Source organism: Podarcis pityusensis (genome assembly GCF_964106645.2).
Source record: "Podarcis pityusensis genome assembly, chromosome: 4".
Lineage (NCBI taxonomy): Eukaryota > Metazoa > Chordata > Lepidosauria > Squamata > Lacertidae > Podarcis > Podarcis pityusensis.
The window spans coordinates 8,945,889-8,973,192 of NC_138027.1; the positions used below are offsets into that span (position 1 = coordinate 8,945,889).

A 27,304-nucleotide genomic window follows, 5' to 3' on the forward strand; every position below is an offset into this window, starting at 1 on the left:
CTTCCAGCCTCTTCACAGGTCCTTATATGATCCTTGAAAACAGTTGGTTCTGGCAAGTATTAACCGCTCTCAGTTTTAACCTGATAACGGCCATTTGTCCAGATTTTAATTTGTCTGAATTAATTTTAAGATATATTTTAATCAATTGATGCCTGTTTTTATGTATACTGTAGTTATATATATAATGTTAGAAGTTCTGAGCCCGGCTGTGGCCGGGGAGGGCGGGGTACATATTATTATTATTATTATTATTATTATTATTATTATTATTATTATCTTCTTCTTCTTCTTCTTCTTCTTCTTCTTCTTCTTCTTCTTCTTCTTCTTCCTTTTGTGGCCAGCTAGTTTTCAGAGGCATGGGGCCTCCTTTGCTTCGTGAAGCAGAGAATCAGTAACTTCTGCCACTGGGAACTAGGACATTTCTAAAGGTAAAGGGACCCCTGACCATTAGGTCCAGTCGTGGCCAACTCTGGGGTTGCGGCGCTCATCTGGCTTTATTGGCCGAGGGAGCCGGCATACAGCTTCCGGGTCATGTGGCCAGCATGACTAAGCTGCTTCTGGCGAACCAGCGCACGGAAATGCCGTTTACCTTCCCGCTGGAGCGGTACCTATTTATCTACTTGCACTTTGAGGTGCTTTCAAACTGCTAGGTTGGCAGGAGCAGGGACTGAGCAACGGGAGCTCCCCCGTCGCGGGGATTCAAACTGCCGACCTTCTGATCAGCAAGTCCTAGGCTCTGTGGTTTAACCCACAGCGCCATTTCTAAAGATGTGGGTTTAAAATGCTTTAAATGTGACGGTAAAAGATGCCTCTGGGCATGTGCAGACCAAACCACTACATGCTCCCTGGAAATCCAATGCACACAATTATCTGACTCTCGCCCTCCCCAGGGCACTGTGGGGGCAGAGGGATATGCTCAAGCTGCCCCCCTTTGCCACACGACTCTTAGAACATGGAAACTCTCACTGGTTGAGATAAGTTGGAAGTTGTGAGGGCAGGCAGATGGTATATTGCTCTTCCTCTGTCCAAACTGACCAGGGAAAGGCCATTTACAGAGAAATTGTGCGGCTGGTTTTTTTGTTTGTTTGCTTGCTTGCTTGTTTTGTTTTGTTTTGCACTAAAAAATTGGGACGCAAACATAAAATACTGTAGCATGAAAACGACATGCATGCTCCTGTCAAACCATCTTTGCAGCTGTCGAAAGCCCATTATAATTTCTGCACCATTGAATCGTGTTTGATGTGGAAAATAATCCCAGATTTCATCTGAGATAGCTTGAATTCTGTTATTAAAATGTCACGGGGTAAAAGAAAAGAAAAGAAAAACAAGGTGCAATCATTTCTGGCATCCTTGGATGTCATCTGTCAGGCCTAAGTGCATTCACTTAATTGCTCGTTAATGACTTTGCAACCTCCATCAAGAGAACCGGGGACTTCACACACATACACACACGCACATAATTACAGGGAGGATCGTCAAAATTATATTAAATTATCACCTCCAGGGTTTGAGTGTACACTGAGAGACAACTTGACCACAAAAATGAGAACTTGAGATCTTAGGCTTTAATGAGAAGAGAACAGATTAGTTGACTGGGAAGCGATGGAATCTGAAAAGACGAAAACACCCCAAAGGTGTTTAGAACTGGGCACAGAAGTTGGATTTCAAAATGGGATCTCTATTTATCTACAAGTAGGGCCAGATTTAGGTTTGATGAGGCCCTAAGCTGCTGAAGGTAATGGGTCACTTTATATGTCCAGCTGTCCTTTGTCAACAACAAAATGTCGCTGTTTTTTGTATTGCTATACGGTATATTTATGGACCTAATAGGTATCTCAAGCCATTTGCACATAACAAAACATGTATTTTATCAAAGTAATTGTTGAACTGAAATACAATTAAGAAGTATATTAATAGTGAAATATAATTAAGAAGAAGTATATTAATAGTGAAATGATTATTAAGCTCTAACTTAAAATGATTTTTTATTCACAACAAACTTAATAATGCAAACACATTGGCATTTGGCAATAACAAAAGTTCCTTTAGAAACACAATTTACAAAGACTGATAATGAGCAAACCAGTGATATTTGAGGGAGCCGGCTAGCAGGCGGGGCCCATGACTTACATCGTAGGAGCCTATGCAACACAAAACACTGTTGCCGTATGTAGATTTTATTTTATTTGTTTTTTTATCTTATATTTTGGAAATGTACATCCAGTTTTTCTTCCTTTAAGTTTTTTGGGGCCCCCAAGAGAGTGGGGCCCTAAGCTATAGCTTGTTTAGCTTATACCTACATCCGGCACTGTCTACAACATATATACATGCCTTTTCTTCTAAGAAGCTTGAGGCAGCGTAAATGGTCCTCCCCTTCCCGCTATCTCTTCACAACGACCTTATAAGGTAGGATAGGCTGAGAGGTAGTGATTACTAGTGGGTATATTTTACTTCATTTCATTTTTTATATTTCTATGCTGTTTTTCACTCACATGTGCCACAAAGTGGTTTACATGCAATAAGTAATTACGATACATAGAACATCACCATTGCAACTTAAATTATATAAAATAATTAACAAATCATCAATAAAGCAACCACCTTCTGTAAAACATTATTAACAAAAAAAATAGATTAAACAGAGCAACCACAAGAAAAATCAGATTAGATTAGATGATTAGAATAGATTTCACAGAGCTTTAGAGCACTCATAATCCACAAAACAATATTAACAACATTAACAAAGTAACAACCAAAAAACAAACTAAGCACTACTGACTATATGCAGGACAAATGTCCCATCTTCCAACAGGAAGAGGTCTCAGGAGAAACAGCTTCAGGGCTGCCCCAACCACCTGCCACTTGAGCCAGTTGGCTCCTGTTGCCTGCTGGCTTGCTTGCTCACTTGATGGCTTCGTCCAGGCGCCTGGGTGTACCAGATTAGTTGATGCATGGTTTCAGGTGGAAAGTGGGTGTGAGGTCTGATGCCTTGCAGACGTTTCAGGACCACAGACAGCTCCAAGTGAACAAGTTGCTCCCACCAAAGCTGAGAGCAGGTTTGAGCCTCCTTCCCCAGATGACCTCTCTCAGGCTCCACCCCTTTTAGGTAGCTTTAGATTCTCAAAGGACCTCTGGTCTGAAGGTGGGCAACCCTCTTCCATTTCACCGTCTCCAGTTTGATGAACTTTCTGCACCACTGAGGTCCTGTAGGAGGTGTTTGGTTTCTTGGGGACATGTCCCTGTGAGGGTCTGACCGCAGGTCCTACAGGTATGGTTGATTCTTCTCAGTGCTTTTCTTCAGCCAGGGAACGCCAGAACGCAGTTCCAGCACCTCTCAGATGGGTGTTAATGCGGGCCATAGTCCTCCCACCCGTTTCTTGCTTTTACATACTTCTGAGAAGCCCCAAACCAGGAGTAGGCAACCTAAGGCCCAGGGCCAGATGCGGCCCAATCACCTTCTCAATCCGGCCCACGGATGGTCAGGGAGTCAGCATGTTTTTACATGAGTAGAATGTGTGCTTTTATTTAAAATGCATCTCTGGGTTATTTGTGGGGCATAGGAATTCGTTCATTCCCCCCCTCCCCCAATATAGTCCAGCCCACCACATGGTCTGAGGGATGGTGGACCAGCCCACGGCTGAAAAAGGTTGTTGACCCCTGCCCCAAATGAACATTTCAAGTCAAAATGGAAGCTGGCCAGTGTGTGCGAGTCTATGCTTTTTTTAGATCTATGACTCCACCTAGCTCCCAGCCACTCCTAGCCATGATTGGTCAAGCTACAAGGAGGGGCCAGTTCATATTTCCTTTTCTACAATCTATCTCCCATGTGGTGGCGTTGGTGGGCTTTAAGCTTTCCAGCCAGGAAACAATAGAGGGGCTGGGCCAGACACACTTCGATAGGGAGTGAGCTTCACATATTGAGAGCCACCACTGAAAAGGCCCTTTCTGGGGGCCCATGCCATATATTTAGTACTGAGGAGGGACCACCAGGTGGGCCTTGTGGACCACTTATAAACATCATCTCTGACTCCTCGAAAGATTCCATCAGTGGTGTCTCCAAAAAAGTTTACACATCACTTAGGAAGACAGGCAAACTAATGCTAGTGTACTGGAAGAAGCAAAAATCAGCAGTGTTGAAGCAATGCCAACATCAGTTTCGTTGGACTGGTCATGTTGTGTGGATGCCTGATGATCGTCTTCCAAAGCAACTACTCTATTCCGAACTTAAAAATGAAAAGCGTAATGCTGATGGGTCAACAAAAGAGGTTCAAAGACTCTCTCAAGGCAAATCTAAAAAATATATAGTATAAACACTGACAACTGGGAAACACTGGCCTGCGAGCGCTCCAGTTGGAGAACAGCCTTTCCCAAAGGTGTCATGGACTTTGAAGACGCTTGAACTCAGGACGCAAGGGAGAAACGTGGGAAGAGGAAGGCACGCTTGGCAAACCCTCATTGCGATCAACTCCCACCCAGAAACCAATGTCCCCACTGTGGAAGGACACGTGGATCCAGAATTGGCCTCCACAGTCACTTACGGACTCACTGTCAAAACTGTGTTTATGGAAGACAATCTTACACGGCTATGAGTGATCGCCAAAGAAGAAGAAAACTGAGGAAGGAACACCAGATAGGCCTGACTTGCTGATTTTAGAGCACAGGCAGGTTGATGTGGATATTTGGGACTCACAAGTCATTTAGGGTTTAATCTTGTGTGTACAAATTGGAACCAGCAAGCTCATCAAAATTCACCTGGTCCACCCCTATTACAAGACATAATTAGCAATTGTGAGAAGTATTCTCATTGACAGGCATGCACTCATAAAAACGAGCTTTTTTTTTTTAATTAAAATACAAAACTTCTACAAGCTTCCCATTCCTCCCGTTCCTACTTCCCTCCAATGAGAGACGAAACCTTTGATGATCATATTTACCTCCAAGACATTACCATTTAAATGCTTATTGGAAAAATAAGAATTAATCGTTAACCAAGTTTAAACTCTTGCACAGGAAATGTTAAAATACGTTACAATCTACATGCCCATTTTCAAATTTCCTTTATGGCCTCCTACCTTTTTCTTTTCTTTTTTTTTTAAAGCACCTCCACCAAAATCCTTCAAAGGACTGCAAAACCAACCTGCCCCCTTTTATTTTTTTTGGGTACTACTTGAAATGCTGGCTTCTGGCAGCCAACTATTCCTGGCTCGGTCCTTTTATTATCACGAACGGGTATTAGCAGCTAAGGGGTTGTTGACATGCCCTTTCGGAGTTGCTACTTAAACGCCTTTAAGTTCGCACAGAATTTATATATATATATACCAGCGTCAAGTCATTTTAAAAGTATGAAATGGGGACGAGGCCAATTTCTTGGGCCACCTACATTTCAGAGGAATTAGCTGGCACAAAAGTTATTACATGCACACACATCCCTTTCTATATTTCATTTAGAAACCACACATTTTCTGGGCCAGGGTCCAGAGGTGTTATACAACGGTTGAATCAGGGGGAGAGAGATGGCTGAGATTCTCAATGAAAGCCAGAATCGGCTCATGGGGTTCAGCCTTGCGCTTCCTTTCTGCATCTTGTCCCAGGAGCAGAGGAGGTGCTTGGTTTTTCTCGCGTGCATCCGGAACCGAAGCAAATAAATATAATAATATTTTTTATTAATTTTAACATATAAATTATAATACATACCACAAAACTTCACCACTTATACAATCTTTTTTTGGACTTCCATCAGCACCTCTGATGATCCACCGTTTTAACCACTTCTTATGCATTTCTTAAATTCATATTGCCTTTAATTATCTTAACTAACCATCTTCCCCTTTATCCATTTTTGCAATAGTTCCAATAGTTCACCTCACAAAACTTCTTGCAAACCTCCAAAAATAGTCTGATCAGCACAATTACTTTTCAAATAGTCTGTAAATTTACACCGGTCTTTTGTGAATTTTTGGTTCCGCAGATTTCGAATCCTTCCTGTTAGTTTATCTAGTTCGGAACTGAAGCAAATAAATAAATAAACAGAACCGAATTCTCGCAGCGAGCTAAACACTTGTGAAAATAAAGAGCTCCACGCAGGCGAATGCAGATCGGTTCTTTTATGGAAGCGTTCAGGGTGGCTTGAGTTTGGGCATGCCATTACTCATCCTTCTTGAATGGAGGGCATATGGCAGCCACCACCGCCTCCTCTGAGCAGCCGGGGGCACCTCTCATTTGGGTGAGTAAGCACACCAGAGGGATGCCATTTGTGGGCGTAATGTTTGCTTTCGTTTCAAGTACACAAGCACAGCGTTAGATTCCCAATGTGAGGCCTGCACACACACATAAATGTCCTCTGCAGTTTACCTCTCTTCTCTCTCTCTCTCTCTCTCTCTCTTCTCCATGCCTTGGAAGTGAAATATACTTGGAGTCGAGAGTGGATTTCATGCTCTTTATTCAGCTCATAGTGGTGAGGAGGAATGAAAGTTCCCCCACAATATCTGCTTTATATACATTATTTACACAATGGGCTGCACGTGATTGGCTAATTCTGGGATTCTCCTGTAAGCCAATCAGGTTGTGGATTCACTTCCACCTGGAGCTGGATTGGGTGGCTGCATTGTTCTAGGACCAATGAGACTGCTGCATTCTGAATCCTATTGTTCTAGGACCAATCAGACTGCTGCATTTTGGATCCTATTCAACTCAGTACATCACCCACATCGTTCTACCCGGACACAGAGGTCCAGCTCCGAGGGCCTTCTGGCGGCTCCCTCACTGCGAGAAGTGAGGTTACAGGGAACCAGGAAGAGGTCCTTCTCGGTAGTGGCACCCGCCCTGTGGAATGCCCTCCCACCAGATGTCAAAGAGAACAACATCTACCAGACTTTTAGAAGACATCTGAAGGCAGCCCTGTTTAGGGAAGCTTTTAATGTTTGATGCATTACTGTATTTTAATATTTTGTTGGAAGCTGCCCAGAGTGGCTGGGGAAGCCCAGTCAGATGGGCGGGGTATAAATAATAAATCATTATTATTGTTGTTGTTGTTGTTGTTGTTGTTGTCCCAAAGCATCTGGTGGGCCGAGTTTGGCCACCACTGCCCTAAGCGAAGCAGGATGTAATGGCAGGCTGATGAAACAGTAAGGGTGTAGGGTTAGAGCTCAGGGTGCTAACAGGAACTGGGTTCACACTGTGAGCACTGGGCTGAAGGTGACCAAGCAGCTTCGTGTTTGTTACTGCTACCTGCAGTAAGCGAAGGTGAAATAATTGAGAGGTATGCCTCTTTGGTGGGACGTGGGTGGCGCTGTGGGTTAAACCACAGAGCCTAGGAGTTGCCGATCAGAAGGTTGGTGGTTCGAATCCCCGCAACGGGGTGAGCTCCCGTTGCTCAGTCCCAGCTCCTGCCAACCTAGCAGTTCGAAAGCACGTCAAAGTACAAGTAGATAAATAGGTACCACTCCGGCGGGAAGGTAAACGGCGTTTCCGTGCGCTGCTCTGGTTCGCCAGAAGCGGCTTAGTCATGCTGGCCACATGACCCGGAAGCTGTACGCCGGCTCCCTCGGCCAGTAAAGCGAGATGAGCGCCGCAACCCCAGAGTCGTCCGCGACTGGACCTAATGTTCAGGGGTCCCTTTACTTTACCTTTTATGCCTCTTTGGGCATATTCCTAGGATCCTGGGGGCAGAAGGGCCTGCTAATTGCTGAGTTTTACAAGCCTCCAACTTGGCAGTGCTGCAGATCTGGCGCGGGTGGCAAGAGTTATAAAATATGGATGGAAACATTAAGGTTTTTTTTGTTTTTGTTTTGTTTCACATTTTGCACTCAATTTTATTTATACAAAACGCCTTGAGTGAAAAGAAGAAAACAACTGCTGGTCATTTGCCAAGCAAGTCAGTCCCTTTTGCCATCTGGAGGCAAACTAGTTACTTGGCATTCTTCTTTCTTTTCTTTTCTTTTTTAGTGAATTAATATTCTTTATTGATTAAAAAATTTACATGTCTATACAAACATTATGTCCTCTTAACAGGTAAAAAAAAAGAAAATTATATAAAATATAAAATTTATAAAGAAATAAAAAATAAAGAAGTAGCAAAGATAAGAAACAAAGAAATAATAAAAAAGACAAAGTTATTTACATAGCACTTGGCATTCTTAGCATTGTTGGTCCACATTTTCTTCTGCCCTTTCTTGTTGTGTTTCTTTGCAAAACGTGTGTTCCATAGGAACTTGGGATCAACCCCCTTCAGAGATTCATATTTATTTGATCTGGGTTTCTTAATGCCATTTCTGTGCCGCTTGCAAGACCATAGCTGTCAATGTTTCCCTTTTTTAAAGGGAAATTCCCTTATTTCGAATAGGATTCCTAGCAAGAAAAGGGAAAAGTTGACAGCTATGTGCGAGACTGGTTGTGTGTGGCGTGGTTCTTGGACTTGGCCATGGCTTAAACTTGAAGCTCCGCCACAGTTCAGGGCAAAACCGAAAGAGCACGGAGACATTTAGTTTAGTTCTCATTTCGATACCAGGATGTTACGGAAGTCGATGTTGAAGGCAGAAAGCTCTGCTTGCGTGGCGAGTTCCCGCCTCCCCCCGAAGAAATAAAGACACGGACACAAGAATTCAGGTTAATGGGTCAAATTAGGCCACAACTTTATTGATTACAGGAATTGAGCGGTATTGGCTTAGGCATTGGTCCTAACTACTAACCGGCTAGAGGCCGGAAGGGTTAATCACCAGAGGGAGGAGTCCTGCTGAGGCACGTCAACTAGGACCTCCCCCGGGCGTCACCGCGTAGGGGCGTGCCGTGGGCCCACACCTCCCTAGGCTTAGGACAAGGCCACGCCCCCCAGAATCCTTTACCAGACTACCCTTGCTTGGGGGAAGGTGATGGCGCTCCTTCCCCGCTTCATTTGCATAACAATAGGACAGTACCCCTACCAACGCCTAACCGCCACTCGAGCCCAAGCTCGCCGCCAATACCCTCAAACCTGTAACCAATCCCTAATCCCTGATATAATATCGCTCAACCAAACATCATTTCCCGCATCGGAAAGATGTACGCCATCATCTCTGTAGAGGGCCACCTTGGTGTACTGGATCTCGGGGTGGTCAATGACCCGTCCCCCCAGAGCCGCCACTCTACGTGCCACAGTACATTGCAAGATCTTTCGGGCTCTATTCACCGCAGCAGGGGAGCGACAATCTCTCCACGTGCGCCTTTCTAGTAAGGAAGACCACAGAATGCTAGTGCTGGGGTAAGAAGTGAGTAGTTCCTCAAAGTCACTGAATAGATTCCATTGCATATCGATGGTTTTACGATAAGCAAGATCGTTTTCGCCGAGCTGTATCACCAAAGCGTCTGGAGGGCCCTCGATCACCGCTCTGTTCTTAATGATCGGCATGAACTCGGCCCATCGCATCCCTCTCCGTGCCATCCATATCACATCTTTGCCTGGCGGCAAACCGAGTCTTAGCCCCAAGCCTTGTTCTTGGACTTGGCCATGGCTTAAACTTGAAGCTCCGCCACAGTTCAGGGCAAAACTGGAAGAGCACGGAGACATTTAGTTTAGTTCTCATTTCGATACCAGGATGTTACGGAAGTCGATGTTGAAGGCTCTGCTTGCGAGGCATGAAAAGTTCCAAGCGTCTGCACTGCAGCACCACATAAAAGGGTGCGAACATTACCCTACCTGGAAGACAGCTGGATGGACATGCAGCTGTTGTCTTGTGGCCACCTCAGTAAAAGCCAGCGCTGGAATGTCAAGATATAGCATATGGGAGAGGGTGTTAATGGCTTCCAGGAAGCCCAAGGAATTTTCTGGTCCTCTGCCAGCATAGATGGTTATTTCCTCCCTTATCCATTTTGAACTCTCTTCTACCAAAAACGACTCTCTCCCTGCAAAATGCACTTCCATTTGCAGAAGGCGAAGGGGCGCAGAAGAGATTACATTTGCTTGGCTCTTATATATCCTTCTTTTTAAAAAAATAATATTTTATTTGCTCAACACATAACAACAACAAAAAGACAAATTACACCACATTAAGAATATCCTCAGTCGCACATTACATAAAGAATTAATATAAATTTCATAATCCATAAACTGTAATGGTCTCTTCCTTTTAAATCCGACTTTTCATCTACAGTGGTACCTCGGGTTACATACACTTCAGGTTACAGACTCCGCTAACCCAGAAATAGTGCTTCAGGTTAAGAACTTTGCTTCAGGATGAGAACAGAAATCGTGCTCCGGCGGCGCAGCGGCAGCGGAAGACCCTATTAGCTAAAGTGGTGCTTCAGGTTAAGAACAGTTTCAGGTTAAGAATGGACCTCCGGAACAAATTAAGTACTTAACCCGAGGTACCACTGTACTCCATAAATCTAATTGCCATTCTTTGCTGCCAATACATGTTATTGCTATCATCTCAAATCACTTCAGAATACAGTGGACGCTTGGGTTGCGAACGTGATCCATGCGGGAAGCACGTTTGCAACTCACAGAGTTCGCAACCCGCAGCGCCGCATGTGTGCACGTGTGGATTGTGATTCGGTGCTTCTGCACATGCACAAAGTGCGATTTAGCACTTCTGTGCAAGTGCCGAAACCCGGAAGTAACCAGTTCCAGTACTTCCGGGTTTGGCGCGGTGCGCAACCCGAAATTGCGCAACTCGAAGTGTCTGTAGCCCAAGGTATGACTGTTTGTTATATCATATAACTAGTGAATGATATTGCTGGTATTATTCAAATGCCTCTACAGATTTTAAATCAGCATTATTAATTTTCAAATATATTTTAAATGCTTCCCATTTTGAAATAAATTCTTTCCTTGTTTGTTCTTTAATTTTTCGGATAGGCTGTCTAATTCAGCCTATCCAAGTACGGTGGAGTACGGTGGAGTACGGTGAACTCCAATAAAACCATACTCAGAGTAGGCCCATTGAAATAAATGGTCTTCCGCTATAGTAAATGGCTTGGGGAAGAGGTTGAACCTGTGTTTGGCAGAAAAAGGCAAATTCCGTGCTAGGGATTACGAGGAAGGGAATCGAAAATAAAACTGCTGGCGTCGTAATACTGTTGTAGAAATCTATGACGAGACCGCTTTTCGAATACTCTTTGCGGTTGGCGTCGCCTCACCTCAAAAAGGATATTGCAAAGTTGGGAAATGTTTGGAAAAGGAAAACCAAAATGATCAAGTCAAGGGGATGGAGCAACTGCCGTATGAAGAACAGCCGCAGCATTTGAGACTTTAGAGGAAAGGTGAGCCAACGGTGATACAATAGAGGTTTATAAAATTATTTATGGTAGAGAAAAGTTTTCCTCCTTGTCTCGCAACACTAGAAACCGACGGGTGTTGGAAGATTCAGGACAGATAAAGAAAGCCTTTCTTCACACAGCACAAAGTATAAGTATGGAACGTGCTTCTGCGGGGGGCGGAGATTGCAACCATATCGGATGGCTAAATCAGATTGGATACCTTCATGGTAGAAAGGGCTATGAGGAAATCCATGGAGCAGGAAACTGAACAGAGGTGTTAGCATCGTAATCAGGAAAAACTAATGCATCTGAATGCATCCTAAATGGCTACGCGTGCGGAGGAGGGCAACCAAGATGATCCAGGGTCTGGAAACCAAGCCCTATGAGGAAAGGTCGAAGGAGCTGGGTGTGTTTAGCCTGGAGAAGAGGAGACTGAGAGGAGATACGAGAGCCATCTTCAAATATCTCAAGGGCTGTTACATGGAAGACGGAGCAAGCTTGTTTTCTCCTGCTCTGGAGGGTAGGATTCGAACCAATGGCTTCAAGTTACAAGAAAAGAGATTCCAACTCAACGTCAGGAAGAACTTTCTGACAGCGGGAGCTTTTTGACAGACTCCCTCAGGAGGTGATGGACTCTCCTTCCTTGGAGGTTTTTAAGCAGAAGCTGGACGGCCATCTGTCATGGATGCTTTAGCTGAGATTCCTGCATTGCAGAGGGTTGGACTAGATGACTCTTGGGTAGGGTTGGCACATTTCGAGCAGTGAAAATCCAGACAGAAAAGTGGTTGCCATGAATGATCCAGCTCCCAGGCAAGGGTTGCTGCCAACTGAAGAAAGCAGCCAGGAACAAAGAGGGTTAATTGCCATTCAGGATGAGCACCAGCTAGTGCCAATTCCCCCACCCCTTGGAATGTCAGCTGATAAGGGAATGGCTGAGAGCAAACTAGAACACAGTCAAAGCTCGTTGGAAGCGCAAACAGGCGGGAAAGAGTTAAGAATGGTCAGTAATATCCAAGGCAACACGATGACCACATACAATGATACAATATCAATATACACTCTGAAAGTCTTTGAAGACTATGCAAGTCTCTGAAAGAAGCAATTTATCAGATTCTTATCTGGTGAAAACAGGCTGTAAAGCTTTGCTTATGGCGTCCAACGCTGCCAAAGTAGTTCGCAAACAGACGTTGTGAACAGCGATTCCGGATATACCCACCTTTTCGTGGAATTCTTCTTCAGCACAGCAGAAGGATACAGAAAGGCTTCATAAACCCATCTATATGGTGAACGGAAAAGTATAACAACAATTGCTATGGAGCAGTGGTCATAAAGTTATGTAGTCACTGCTGACTTTCATATTATATAAAGAGTGTATATTGATATCATATCATTGTATTTGGTCATCGTGTTGCCTTGGATATTACTGACTATTGTTTGCTACACAGGGGTTAAATTGTTTGGTTACGGGAAAGAGTTGAGAGACAGCCTCTCAGAGAATGGGGAAGAGGAGGGAGCTGACCCACTCAGTCCAAGGTCTCTATGAATAGGAGGGCTGCAAGATAGGAAGCAAAACAAAAGAAGTATGAAGCAAAAGTTCCATTACTTCTGGTCTTGCCGGAAGCAGTCTTCAGAAGGGTCATCTTAATTGATACAGTGGTACCTCAGGTTACAAGCGCTTCAGGTTACATACGCTTCAGAGAGCCAGTGTGGTGTAGTGGTTAAGAGTGGTAGTCTCGTAATCTGGTGAACCGGCCTGAATCGGGTTCACGTCGCCGCTCCTCCACATGCAGCTGCTGGGTGACCTTGGGCCAGTCACACTTCTTTGAAGTCTCTCAGCCCCACTCACCTCACAAAGTGTTTGTTGTGGGGAAGGGAAGGGAAAGGAGAATGTTAGCCGCTTTGAGACTCCTTTGGGTAGTGATAAAGCGGGATATCAAATCCAAACTCCTCCTCCTCCTCCTCCTCTTCTTCTTCTTCTTCTTCTTCTTCAGGTTACAGACTCCGCTAACCCAGAAATAGTGCTTCAGGTTAAGAACTTTGCTTCAGGATGAGAACAGAAATTGTGCTCTGGTGGTGCAGCGGCAGCAGGAGGCCCCATTAGCTAAAGTGGTGCTTCAGGTTAAGAACAGTTTCAGGTTAAGTACGGACCTCCGGAATGAATTAGGTACTTAACCTGAGGTACCACTGTAGTGGAGAAGGCTGTGTAAAGCCGCCCAGAGCTATCTGTTTATTTTCACAATAAACCATCCTTTTTAATTAACTACGCTCACTGTGTTATCAAGCCGGACACTGGACTCTGGACAGCAGTTGAGCTTTTTAAAAAAGTTTTGCTCAAAGTTGCTGGGTTGTTGTTTTTTGTAAATTCACAATTTTATGGCAAATCGGCAAAGGCAACACTGACAACATGGGTTGCCATACATGGGATGCCAGATTTCCCCGGACGGTTTTCCTGATTTCTGCCTGGACACTGCTGCTGACTGCGGTATTCTGTATATGTCCAGGAAATTCCAGCAACCCTACCCCTTCCAACTCTTCTATGACTGGTATGGAAGTGCAGCCGGCTGCGTCACCTGCTTCAAGCTGAAGCAGAAATTACCGTATTTTTCGCTCTATAAGATGCACCAGACCACAAGACGCACCTAGTTTTTGGATGAGGAAAACAAGGGAAAAAATATTCTGAATCTCAGAAGCCAGAACAGCAAGAGGGATCGCTGTGCAGTGAAAGCAGCAATCCCTCTTGCTGTTCTGGCTTCTGGGATAGCTGTGCAGCCTGCATTCGCTCCATAAGGCGCACACACATTTCCCCTTACTTTTTAGGAGGGAAAAAGTGAGTCTTATAGAGCAAAAAATACGGTACATGGTTAATAGGCATGAAAGCAAAGATTCCACTATTGCATGTGCTAAGCAAAGAGACAGAGCGTATCACAAACATTTTGGTAGGATTTCCAACCTATTCATTTCAGCATCTGGCTAACTGATGGCTTCTAACATCACTCGAAGCCATTTTTATTTATTTTTTGTTAAGGAGCAGAAGAGGAAATCTCACCTAAAGTGGGATTGAGCTGCGCACCGCACTGCCTGGGAAAGAGATTGGGGAGAGTTATTGCAATCCCCGAAGCCTTTAGCCGTACAATGCAGGTGCAGAATTAAAAGGGGGGGTGGGGGGGGGAGAGAAAGGCTTCAGGGCTCCGGTGCTGGTATAAATCAGAGGTTGTTTCGCGCACAGAAAGATTATAACAGAACTCGAAAGGGTACAGGGAGAGAGCAAGAGATTACTGTGATCATGTTGCACGTTCTGCGGGAGAGGACGAGTTGATGATGATGATGGGTTTTGCAAGAGGAGGTGAAATTGGAGGCAGCAGGTTCTGCAGCCTGCAAAGGGGAGAATCAAAGGAAATTCCCACACAAAGAGAAACGGACCTGTCCCTTTCGATTTCTCTCCGTTTTGCACCTTTCCAAACTTGAATTCATTTTACCACATTTCCACCACATCAGTTTGCGATTTTTTAATGAAAAAAAATATGTTCTCCTAAAAAAAAACCAAATCACATGCATTTCCTCTGCATTTCATATAATATACATGTGCAAATGATGTGCATTTTGCAAAGGACACATTTTTATTTTTGTTGCAATTCCTCCTAATCCAATTCAGTCTTATGTGTTATTGTCACTAATGCGTTCGTACAAGGTGTGGCCGGAAAGTTCGGTGAATGGCCACAGAAATCGGACAGAGAGAAATATTCGAACATACGTACCTTGCAGGCCTTCAAAGTAGGCCCCCTCTGATACAATGCACTGTTGACAACATTCGTAGGACTGTTAGAAACTTCTGGAGAAGTCCTTTTTTCGTACTGCTTTCCGTTCCCTCGTCACAGCAGCTTGGAAGTGTGAAATGTTGGAAAATCTGTGCCCTTTCAGTGCAGATTTCAGTTTTGGAAAAAGAAAGAAATCCGGTGGGACCAGATGGGGAGAATATGGAGGGTGGTACAACTCAGTAACCTCATTTTTGCATAAGATATCAATGACTCCCCTTCTTCTCTTTCTATGGTTCATTTTACATATCATAAATCCCTGCATATTTTACAGAAACTATGCCATTAAGTATTCCATTATTACATCTGTCAAAACTTATTTACACTGTTGGATTTATCTTAATGCTGCCAGCATTTTCAGCTGTATACAGTTATTTCCCATATATTCAATAAACGTTTTCCAATCTTCTCTAAACGTATGTTCTTGTTCTCTTATTCTGTATGTTAAGTCTGCAAGCTACACATATTCTGTCAACTTAGGTTGCCATTCTTCTTTGGGGCAAGTAACATTCTTGCTTCTGTAGAAGCACACATAAATAAATTTCTATACAATTTTGGTAGTTCTGTCCCTATAATTCCCAAAAGAAAATCTTCTGGGTTTTTTTTAAATTAAAGTTATTTTGAACAGCCTTTTCAATTCATTGCGTATCATTTCCCAGTAGTCTTTAACCCAACTACAATATGTGCATCTAATCTTGCCCCATTCTAAAATTTATGTATTGGTGTGTGTTTTTCTTTTCGTAAATCTACCAAAGAGCAGAGGTGAAGAGTTTGTGTGCTGTGTCCCTTCTTTTGATAAGAAATGTTCTGCAAGGGTGGAAGACAAAACTTGGTGGGGAGTGAGCCATATCCCTGTTTTCATCTGAGGAATGTTGGAAGGTATGCACTGGAAGCAGAACATTTCCATCCCGGCTAGTAGGCATTCATCAACTTGTCCTCCATGAATTTGTCTAATCCTCTTTTCAAGTCCTCCATGTTGGTGGTCATCACTAAATCTTGTGGGAGCGAATGCCATCGTTTAACTCTGCGCTGTGTGGAAAAGCGCTTTCTTTCATTACCCTAAATCTTCCAGCGTTGTTCACCTTCATTGGATGCCCCAAACTCTTCTATTAAGGGAACATTTCTCCCTCCACTTTTCCCACAGCACACATAATCTATCCTCATTCAAAATCATGATATTTCATTTCTGATTGACACCTGCGCTTTGCATAGATAGGTAAAGGGACCCCTGACCATTAGGTCCAGTCGTGACCGACTCTGGCGTTGCGGCGCTCATCTTGCCTTATTGGCTGAGGGAGCCAGCGTACAGCTTCCGGGTCATGTGGCCAGATGACTAAGCCGCTTCTGGCGAACCGGAGCGGTACCTATTTATCTACTTGCACTTTGACGTGCTTTCGAACTGCTAGGTTGGCAGGAGCAGGGTCCGAGCAATGGGAGCTCATCCCATCACGGAGATTCAAACCGCCGACCTTCTGATCGGCAAGTCCTAGGCTCTGTGGTTTAACCCACAGCGCCACCTGCATCCCATTTGCATAGATAGTTGTTTAGTTGTTTAGTTGTTTAGTTGTTTAGTTGTGTCCAACTCTTCGTGACCCCATGGACCAGAGCACGCTAGGCACTCCTGTCTTCCACTGCCTCCCGCAGTTTGGTCAAACTCATGCTGGTAGCTTCGAGAACACTGTCCCACCATCTCGTCCTCTGTCGTCCCCTTCTCCTTGTGCCCTCCATCTTTCCCAACATCAGGGTCTTTTCCAGGGAGTCTTCTCTTCTCATGAGGTGGCCAAAGTGCTGGAGCCTCAGCTTCACGATCTGTCCTTCCAGTGAGTACTGAGGGCTGATTTCCTTCAGAATGGATGTGTTTGATCTTCTTGCAGTCCATGGGACTCTCAAGAGTCTCCTCCAGCACCAGAATTCAAAAGCATCAATTCTTCGGCAATCAGCCTTCTTTATGGTCCAGCTCTCACTTCCATACATCACTACTGGGAAAGTACCTAGATACCTAACTGCTAATGTGTGATCTATCTCTGGGCTGCGATTATACCGCCGATGCAAGAATCTTTGATTGGTGCTCAAAATGCGGGAAGGTCACAAGCACGACTTTGCTTTTGCCTGCATTGAGTCCTTGTATACTTTTAAAGAAATGGACACGAACTGCCAGAAACCCAGGCCTGTTGTGTGTTGACAATATGCCCTGGCTGCATATATTTCAACGCACTCTGCTATCTTCTCTGTGCGGGAAGGCAAGCTCAAACTTGCCTTTATTTGGAGCCTCTCCACACCTCCCTCTTGCAACCATTTACCAGTTCCTGCTTGTAAGAGCCCGTGTAAACAACATCACATAAATATAGAAAGAAATCAGAGGGTATTTTTAGCTGCCCTTAGCTCTGCTCTTGAGAGGCAGAACAATAAACATTCCTGTTTGGATCTGGAAAGGCAAGGCAGCGGGAATGACACTAACCTGATATGTAAGTAATCACTGCAAAGTGGCCAAGAGATCTTTATTGTTGGTAGGGATGGGGGAGGAACTCAATTCAGTTCACGTTTAAAGGTGAACCTACATAATTTACGCTGCCGGGAACAATGCGCAGACTGAAACACAACCATCCTTCAAAATTTGCACTTCCCTGAATTTTGTGGTGTAGTTATCCAGCCAAGAAAACATAGAATTAAAGAGTTGGAAGGGACCATAAGAGACATCTAGTCCAAACCCCTGCAATGCAGGGATCATTCGCCCAATGTGGAACTTGACCCTGAGACAAGCAATCTCCTTCTCTACTGACTGAGCTATCCCAAAGATGCATATGCGGAGGTATAGCGTGCATAAAACTGCATATAATTCTTAAAAAATCATCCAAGATGGAAATTGCTTTGCTGTGATATGACCAGAGCTGTCTTTCCCATTGGGTTTACTGGTGAGTTGTGCCAGGGTGCCAGGCTCTCAGGGGCGCCCCAGCGAGTGGGGGAGCTGCGCGGCTATGCTGGCAGCCTCCCCTTTCCCTCCTGCATGCCCGCCAGCTGCACTCCATCAACCATATGGCTGGTGGGCATGCAGCTTGCCTCCCAAGCCTCCACGGGAGGAGAGCTAGCCACTGCAGAGGCTTGGGAAATGGTTGATAATTCTGGGAAACGGGGGGGGGGGGGCACCATTGAACCGGATATGCTTGACATGGCCTTGGATATGACATATACAAATGTGCATATTGGGAGAAAGTCATACTGCTTCTCATGAGGACACAAAGGAATGCAGCCACTGGGCTGAAAAATACTCCTTCCAAAATATAGTGTGTCCTTCCTTGGTACCAATACACTTAACACGGACACTTAACATGATAATGTGGTCTAAACCACTGAGCCTCTTGGGCCTGCCAATCAGAAGGTTGGCGGTTCGAATCCCCGCAATGCGGTGAGCTCCCATTGCTCTGTTCCAGCTCCTGCCAACCTAGCTGTTTGAAAGCAAGCCAGTGCAAGTAGATAAATAGGTACTGCTGCGGCGGGAAGGTAAACAGCGTTTCCATGCGCTCTGGTTTCCGTCATGGTGTCCCGTTGTGCCAGAAGTGGTTTCGTCCTGCTGGCCACATTACCTAGAAAGCTGTCTGTGGACAAACTCTGGCTCCCTCAGCCTGAAAGCGAGATGTGTGCCGCAACCCCATAGTCACCTTTGACTGGACTTAACCAGGTGGTTATGGTGATGCCTCCTCAGCTGTTGCCATTGGCTATGGACTGCCTGTGATGTCACAAAAGCACATGGCATCTGTGCTGATATAAAGGCGGTCCACTCCCTCTTCCCTGGCAGAACGCAGGGGCCAACAGCTGTGGTTGTCAGCACTGGGTGGTCTCCTTCCATTCTGGAGGTGAACTGGCCAGTGGAAGGAGGTGAGCAACAAGGAGACCAGGCAGCTACACTTGTGTGTATGTGACTAATAGTAGTAATAGTAATAGTAATAGTAATAGTAATAATAATAATAATAATAATAATAATAATAATTTATACCCCGCCCATCTGTAACCCGAGGTACCACTGTATAGGAAAGCTTTTTAATGTTTAATTATTTTATATATGTTGGCAGCTGCCCAGAGTGGCTGGGGCAACCCAGTCAGATGGACAGGGAATGAATGAATGAATGAATGAATGAATGAATAAATGAATAAATAAATAAATAAATAAATAATACACCGCCCAGCCTCCCTAGCCTCTCTGGGCGGCTTCCAACAAAATATTAAAATACCGTAATGCATCAAACATTAAAAGCTTCCCTAAACAGGGCTGCCTTCAGATGTATTCTAAAAGTCTGGTGGTTTTTGTTCTCTTTGACATCTGGTGGGAGGGCGTTCCACAGGGCGGGCGCCACCACCAAGAAGGTCCTCTGCCTGGTTCCCTATAGCTTGGCTTCTCACGGAGAGGGAACCACCAGAAGACCCTTGGCGCTGGACCTCAGTATCCAGGTAGAACCATGGGGGTGGAGACGCTCCTTCAGATATACTGGACTGAGGCCATTTAGGGCTTTAAAGGTCAGCACCAACACTTTGAATTATGCTTGGAAATGTACTGGGAGCCAATGCAGGTCTTTCAAGACCGGTGTTATGTGGTCTCTGCGGCCGCTCCCTGTCACCAGTCTAGCTGCCGCTTTCTGGATTAGTTGTAGTTTCCGTGTCACCTTCAAAGGTGGCCCCACATAGAGCGCATTGCAGTAATCCAAGAGAGAGATAACTAGAGCATGCACCACTCTGGAGAGACACTCTGCGGGCAGGTAGGGTCTCATCCTGCGTACCAGATGGAGCTGATAGACAGCCACCTTGGACACAGAATTGACATGCGCCTCCATGGACACCTGTGAGTCCAAAATGACTCCCAGGCTGCGCACCTGGTCCTTCAGGGGCACAGTTACCCCTGTGTGTACAGTTTATAAAAGGAAGTGGCATTGCGTCACCATTCTCCTAGAAGCAAACAGACCATGTTCTTAATGCTGTTAAGGGGAGGGCAAAGAAAACTAAAAAAACTGGTATCGGGAGAGTTGCCCCTTTAGGTATATGCATCCCAAGCCATTTAACAAGCTGGGGGGGGGGGGGGAGCTACTGCGTATCAACCTAAGCAAATTGTGCTTTCTTTTTCTGGTTATTTGGCTATAACTTTTGATAGAATACAGATAATTGAACAAACTTTGTTGCATTACAGTCTTCATTAAATTATCTTTCCCCTGATATATAATTTTATGGCATTATTCCAAAATAAGTGGTGTTACGAGCCATCAAACCTCAGAACTACACTTTCCCCAAAATGTTTCCACAATTTTGGCCACTGGCGTAGGCCTCTGGTTGTCATTCAGAGTAGCAAATACTAAGCTAAACAGACCGACGTTCTGGCTCAGCGTTACGAAGTCAGCTCCCTGCGTTCTTGCACTGTTTTCTTTAATAATCCTGAGCTGTCCCGAAGATGACAAGGCAGGCGATTTCAAAACCTGCAGACCTCTTCAGGCTCATAATGGTGGCTGCGCTCGCAAAAGCCCCAACTCCCTTTCTCATTACTCCAGGTGAGAGTGATGCTATCGGGACCGCCATAATCTGTGTCTCTTGTTTTAATGCTATAATTACTTGAGTGTTTACAGATCGCGGAGCCTAACCTGTGAGGGACTCCTTGCCAAGACTGCAGGCTACAGGGCGGATGGAGCGAGGAGGATGGCTGCAGCTCATTGAGAAAGCACCTGCCTTGCATGGAAAAGGTCTTGGCTTCAAGCCCCAGCAGTTCCTGATGTGGTTGGGGAAGAGATTTGCCTGAGCCTCTGGCCACTGCTAGTTGATGGACTGACAGTTTGACTCTGTACAGCAGCTTATCTTCCAAAGAGGAGGGAGAGCTGTGTGTTGGGGAGAAAATGTTAAAGAGAAACCTTCAAGCAGCTGTTAACAACACCAGTGCTTTGAGGACTTTAACCATAATACAAGGACCTACGAAGATCCTGCAGGATCCGGGCAATGGCCCATTTCAGACCCTCCAAGTGTCCCTATTTTCCAGGGACAGTCCTGGATTTACAGACGCCATCCCAGTTTTTTTATTTGATCCCGGAATGTCCCGCTTTTCCTTACGACATCCTTATTTTAATCGAAGAAATATTGGAGGGTATGTGTCACTGTCTGGTCTACGGGCGATCAAAGTCCCGGCTGAGGACTTTGGGACCGGGGCAAGATGGCGGGGTGGGAGCAGGAACGAGAGTCCAGAAGCCAGGGGTCCGAGGGTCAGGAAGCAGGGAGTCACAAAGTCAAGGGTCTGAGGATCAAGAAGCAAGGAGTCAAGAAGTCGAGGTCTGAGGATCAGGAAGCAAGAAGCCAAAGGCAGGGAACGTGTTGCTGTGGCAAAGAGCCGAAGGGAAATGCTGACCTTATATCCCTTCCCAGCTCTTGCCACCAGGTGCAGTGAGTTACTAAGCGACCTCACCTGTGCGGCTGCACCTTGCCTCTCCAGAACAAATTTAGGAAGGCCCGAGTCCTGCGAAGCCCTACTGGTCACAGGGCCCAACTCCTGCACGCACTCCTTACAGTATGGCATTATGGTGACCCCTGAGCCAAGGAGATATGTAATGATACAAGCTTTAGAAGACATCTGAAGGCAACCCTGTCTAGGAAAGCGTTTTGTTTTGTTTTATTATGTTGATGTTGGAAGCCTCCCAGAGTGGCTGGGGCAACTTAGTCAGATGATGGGGTATTATTATTATTATTAGGCTAATGGCCCATCTACTCCAGCATTCTGTTCTCATGGGGATCACCCAGATGCTTGTGAAAAACTCCCAAACAGGATACGAGCACAAGAGCAACGCTCTCCCCTCCAGTGGTTTCCAGCAACTGGTATTGAGAAGCACTGATGCCTCCAACTTTGGAGGGCAGAACAGGTGTAAAAGGTAAAGGTAAAGGACCCCTGGACGGTTAAGTCCAGTCAAAGGTGACTATGCGGTTGCGGCGCTCATCTCGCTTTCAGGCTGAGGGAGCCGGCGTTTGTCCACAGACAGCTTTCCAGGTAATAATAATAATAATAATAATAATTTATTATTTGTACCCCGCCCATCTGGCTGGGTTTCCCCATCCACTCTGGGCGGCTTCCATAGAAACAAAAAATACAGTAAAATATCACAGATTAAAAGCTTCCCTGAACAGGGCTGCCTTAAGATGCCTTCTAAATGTCAGGTAGTTATTTATCGCTTTGACATCTGATGGGAGGGCGTTCCACAGGGCGGGCGCCACTACCGAGAAGGCCCTCTGCCTGGTTCCCTGTAGCTTTGCTTCTCGCAATGAGGGAACCGCCAGAAGGCCATCGGAGCTGGACCTCAGCGTCCGGGCAGAACGATGGGGGTGGAGACGCTCCTTCAGGTATACTGGGCCGAGGCCGTTTAGGGCTTTAAAGGTCAACACCAACACTTTGAATTAGTAGTGTGGCCAGCAGGACTAAGCCACTTCTGGCGCAACGGAATACCATGACAGTGTGGGATGTAAAGGTGCCGTCAAGTGCAGCATTCCGACAGAGGACTAACGGCCTCCATGTTCTAACCAGTCGCTGTGACAACCAGCTTGTCAGTTGCTGGTAGTTTTGAAAGATAACTGCTCAGTTGCAGTCGCCTCAGGACCAACGTCCCTCTGGTATAGTTCATTTGCTTGTTATGTAACCTAAGCCTGCCTTCAGGTACGGTTCTGTAAACCTGAATGAATCTGAGAGGAAAATAGTTTTATATTAACATGAATCAGATTTATGTGTGTACTCTTTAAGAGGGATTCAAAGGGATTTTTAACCAGGAAGACATCTTTGCTAGTAGAACTCAGACGAGTCAGCAACAAGCTGATCGCTGCATAAACTTATAAAGGGGATTGTTGTTTTTGTTTTATTTAATCATTTTTTCGATACAAACAACAACTGCAAAAGACACATACAGCAAAAACAATAATAACACAATTTGACAATTCGGATTTGAATACACTGATATACCTATGACTACACCTTTTTAAACAATATTTCCTCATCTCTCTCTCCTCCCCCTACTTCCCACCACTATCCGCCTTATCGCTTAAATATTCGTTCCAGATTTCTTCATATTTATCCAATCGTATTTTGTGCCGACATGCAATTCGTTCATATGTAGCTAATCTGTCCATATTATCAATCCATGTGCTTAATGGAAACTCAGTGGAAACAAGCTGATCGCTGCATAAACTTATAAAGGGGATTGTCTAACTGCTAAAGTAAACCATCCCACAGACAGAAGCCAGAGTGTGTGGAAACACAGTTTACCTTCCCACCACAGTGGTATCTATTTATCTACTTGCACTGGTGTGCTTTCGAACTGCTAGGTTGGCAGGAGCTGGGACAGAGCAACAGGAGCTCACCCTGTCACGGGGATTTGAACCGCTGACCTTCTGATCGGCAAGCTAAACTGGTATTCAGAAGCACTGATGCCTCCAACTATGGAGGGCAGACCTTAGCCAGATGGGAGTTTGTTCTGATCCAAAAGGGCTCTCCTTCTGTCCTTACATTCTTCCTACATCTGGTAGGAACCAGGTTGGGGAAATCCATGCTAAGCAAAGCAATCAGGACCAGCCATTTCTACAGAATCTCTTCACTTCTAAGGCCAGCCCTTTTAATTAAATAGCAAGCACGTTCCACCTGGCTGTCTCACCAGATCTGCCAGCCCTTCTTAGCCAGATTGTCGAGTCTCTGATCCGGGGCCAAACAGATAAGGCATTTCTATGCCTCAGCACAGATGGAATAGTTTCGGGTTGTTCTCAGCCGACAAGTTGGAACGCACACAAGGTTTCTTTTAAGGGCTCTTAAGCGGCTGGATTCTCTGCAACAAACAAATTTCTTCTTCTTTTCCCTTCGCTTTCGTAAGGTGTTCTTCCTTTCCTGCGTTTGTAATGGGATCCAGCCTTGTTTGACGGCCGCAGCCAACTCCAATGGAGAGGTGCTGTGTCAGGGCAGGGAATGGAGTCGAGGGCCAAATCATAAAAATGCTGCTATTGTATTTAAAACCACTAATAAAATAAGCACCAGTGATTTATCTACGAGCGACTATTGGGGGACGTTTACAGTTAGGTGAGATCATTTTCTAAAGAAAATAAAAATCCATTCTTTTCATCCACAACATACACCCACCTACCTACCCCAATTCTATTTGTTAAACAAAAAGGATATTGAACACTTTGGATAAAGAAGTATAGCAACAACAACAACAAACAAACAAACAATAATAATAGCTTATTTCTACCCTGCCCACTCTGGGCAGCTTCCAACAAATGATTAAAAATACATTAAAACATCAGTCATTAAAAACAGAAGATTCAACTCCCTTACTAATGCTGTATCTGCTCTGAGTTCTGAAAGATTTGTGTTGCTTTACAGAATTCTAAATTCTGCACCCATGTTCCGCTAGTGGATGCTAAATTCTGCAGCATTGTGAAATTGCAAAAATTATTTTGTTTCTGCAAGGTAGGCCACTCACGAGTCATTACTAGCATGCCATTTTAGGGGGGTATGAAACTTAATTTTTGCAAATTTCTTCATTGAGGGGTCTTAAAAATATGTTTTGGGGCGTGAGGAATTCAAATCTGCTATTATTTTTATAAATGGTCAGTGTTTAGCTTGGTAAGTCTGTGTCTGAAATAATATGAGAATTGAAACACGGCTGTGCTTCAAAACTCGCACTTCTCTGAATTTTGCAATGCAGTTCTCCAGGCAAGTAATGTGGACAGAAAAGTCTATCCTGCAGTGAAGTGTGTGTATAAAAATGCAAGTATGTGTGAAAACAAGATTTTAAAATGTATTAGGGAAGATTGCTTGCAGAGTAATACAAACGTCTGTATACAGTTTGCACTAAAATGCTGGTGAATTTTCATAAGGCCTCTTTTTCATATTTAACAAAAAATAAAATAAAATATAAAATAAAATAAAAATCGCCGAAGAATGGATGCTTTTGAATTATGGTGCTGGAGGAGACTTTTGAGAGTCCCATGGACTGCAAGAAGATCAAACCGATCCATTCTTAAGGAAATCAGCCCTGAGTGCTCACTGGAAGGACAGATCCTGAAGCTGAGGCTCCAGTACTTTGGCCACCTCATGAGAAGAGAAGACTCCCTGAAAAAGACCCTGACGTTGGGAAAGATGGAGGGCACAAGGAGAAGGGGACGACAGAGGACGAGATGGTTGGACAGTGTTCTCGAAGCTGCCAGCATGAGTTTGAGCAAACTGGGGGAGGCAGTGGAAGACAGGAGTGCCTGGCATGCTTTGGTCCAGGGGGTCACAAAGAGTCGGACACGACTAAACGACTAAACAACAACAACCCAGCCTTTCTTCCACGATCGTGTTTGGCACAGTGATTCTTTCAAAAAGTGAAAGAAATCCGCTGTTGGGTCATAAACGTTGGATGGGGGAAAAGAAATGTGGGTGTCAATATTAGTGGGTTGTTCGAGTCCCCAAACTTTCTAATCTGGACTGACAGGCTGTGGCACCAAGGGAAGTAAAACTGGTTTATGGGTCAGGGTAGGTAGGAACGAAAATGGAAAAATAGCGGAGTCTCAAATGTTAAAAAATATGGCTTTGTACAGGCTGTAAATGAGGTAGACAAAATACTCCCCGTCTGAAGGAAAGATCTATGCCTTTGCCAAAATATTCTGTCCTTTAATCGCACGGTGGATAAATGGCTTTTAACAATTCGGTAAAGGTTTTGAATGTCTAGAATGGAGAATTATCCTGAACAGAACCGAATTTTATAGGGGACGTGAAAAGCGGGTTTGCTTTTCAATAGTTTTTCCAGGGGAGCTCTGTTGCAGACTTCACAGGAGTCACCGAAGGTGGAATAACTTGGAAATCGTGGAAACAGCCTTGCAGATCCCTAAATCAGACACTGTTAAGAAAAAAGAAACGTACAGAGGGAGATCCTGTTACCTGAAATGTGTACGGGACTGCAGTACTCAGCTCATTAAAAGAATGAACAGCCTCAAGTTTAATGGAAAACACTATTCTACTGTGTGAAGCTGGAATATACCTTGCCCGCCGTCGCTCCCCACAAACCCCATGGCATTTTTTCCCATTTTCTTTCCAAAGTGTGTTAAGATCCCTTGCAAAGGACCCTGGGGCAGCTTCACGGACCTCCAAGCGGAGTACAGAAGAAGTTTTTAACCAGGGCTGAAGCTCATCTGAAAGTCCTTCTCTCCAAAATCCAGTCCTACGTCAGTAGCAGAGATGGGAGAACCTGTAGCCCTCCTAATATCGCTAGACTACAACTCCCATCATCATTATCATTATTTATTCAACTTATACACCAACCTATACCCGAAGGTCTCAGGGAGGTTCACAACAAGACCCCAACGTATAAAATCAAACCAAAAGCAGTAACCCAATAACCCCTCCCCCAAAAAAGCAACATTCTAAAAGGGTGTTGGATGTCAATAAGATCAACCAAAAGGTAAAGGTAAAGGGACCCCTGACCATTAGGTCCAGTCGTGACCGACTCTGGGGTTGCGGCGCTCATCTCGCTTTATTGGCTGAGGGAGCCGGTGTACAGCTTCCAGGTCATGTGGCCAGCATGATTAACCGCTTCTGGCGAACCAGAGCAGCGCACGGAAACGCCGTTTACCTTCCCACCGGAGCAGTGCCTATTTATCTACTTGCACTTTGACGTGCTTTTGAACTGCTAGGTGGGCAGGAGCAGGGATCGAGCAACGGGAGCTCACTCCGTCGCAGGGATTTGAACCGCCGACCTTCTGATCGGCAAGCCCTAGGCTCTGTGGTTTAACCCACAGCACCACCTGCATCTCTTAGATCAACCAATTTGTTGTTGTTTAGTTGTTTAGTCGTGTCCGACTCTTCGTGACAACCTGGACCAGCGCACGCCAGGCACTCCTGTCTTCCACTGCCTCCCGCAGTTTGGTCAAACTCATGCTGGTAGCTTCAAGAACACTGTCCAACCATCTCGTCCTCTGTTGTCCCCTTCTCCTTGTTCCCCTTCTTTCCCAACATCAGGGTCTTTTCCAGGGAGTCTTCTCTTCTCATGAGGTGGCCAAAGTACTGGAGCCTCAGCTTCACCATCTGTCCTTCCAGTGAGCACTCAGAGCTGATTTCCTTAAGAATGGATAGGTGTGATCTTCTTGCAGTCCATGGGACTCTCAAGAGTCTCCTCCTTCATGGATCACTGCCTTGCCATAGTGAAGGGGCTTGAATAACTCAGAGAAGCTATGAGCTATGCTGTGCAGGTCCACCCAAGATGGACAGGTCATAGTGGAGAGTTTTG

The 27,304-nt window shown here is 45.0% G+C and overlaps 1 long non-coding RNA gene across 2 annotated transcripts in view; it reads left to right on the top strand.

The window, feature by feature from the left end:
* LOC308475414 overlaps window positions 1-25,345 on the top strand; it is a 105,293-nt gene extending 79,948 nt beyond the window's left edge. The window contains exons 3-4 of one of the 2 annotated variants that reach the window (XR_013985166.1): window positions 22,215-22,707; window positions 24,743-25,345. This is a non-coding gene — a long non-coding RNA (uncharacterized lncRNA). Of the gene's footprint in view, window positions 1-22,214; window positions 22,766-24,742 lie in introns of those variants that run through there. The other variant, XR_013985167.1, reaches the window with a different exon arrangement.
* Window positions 25,346-27,304: the final 1,959 nt, after the last annotated feature.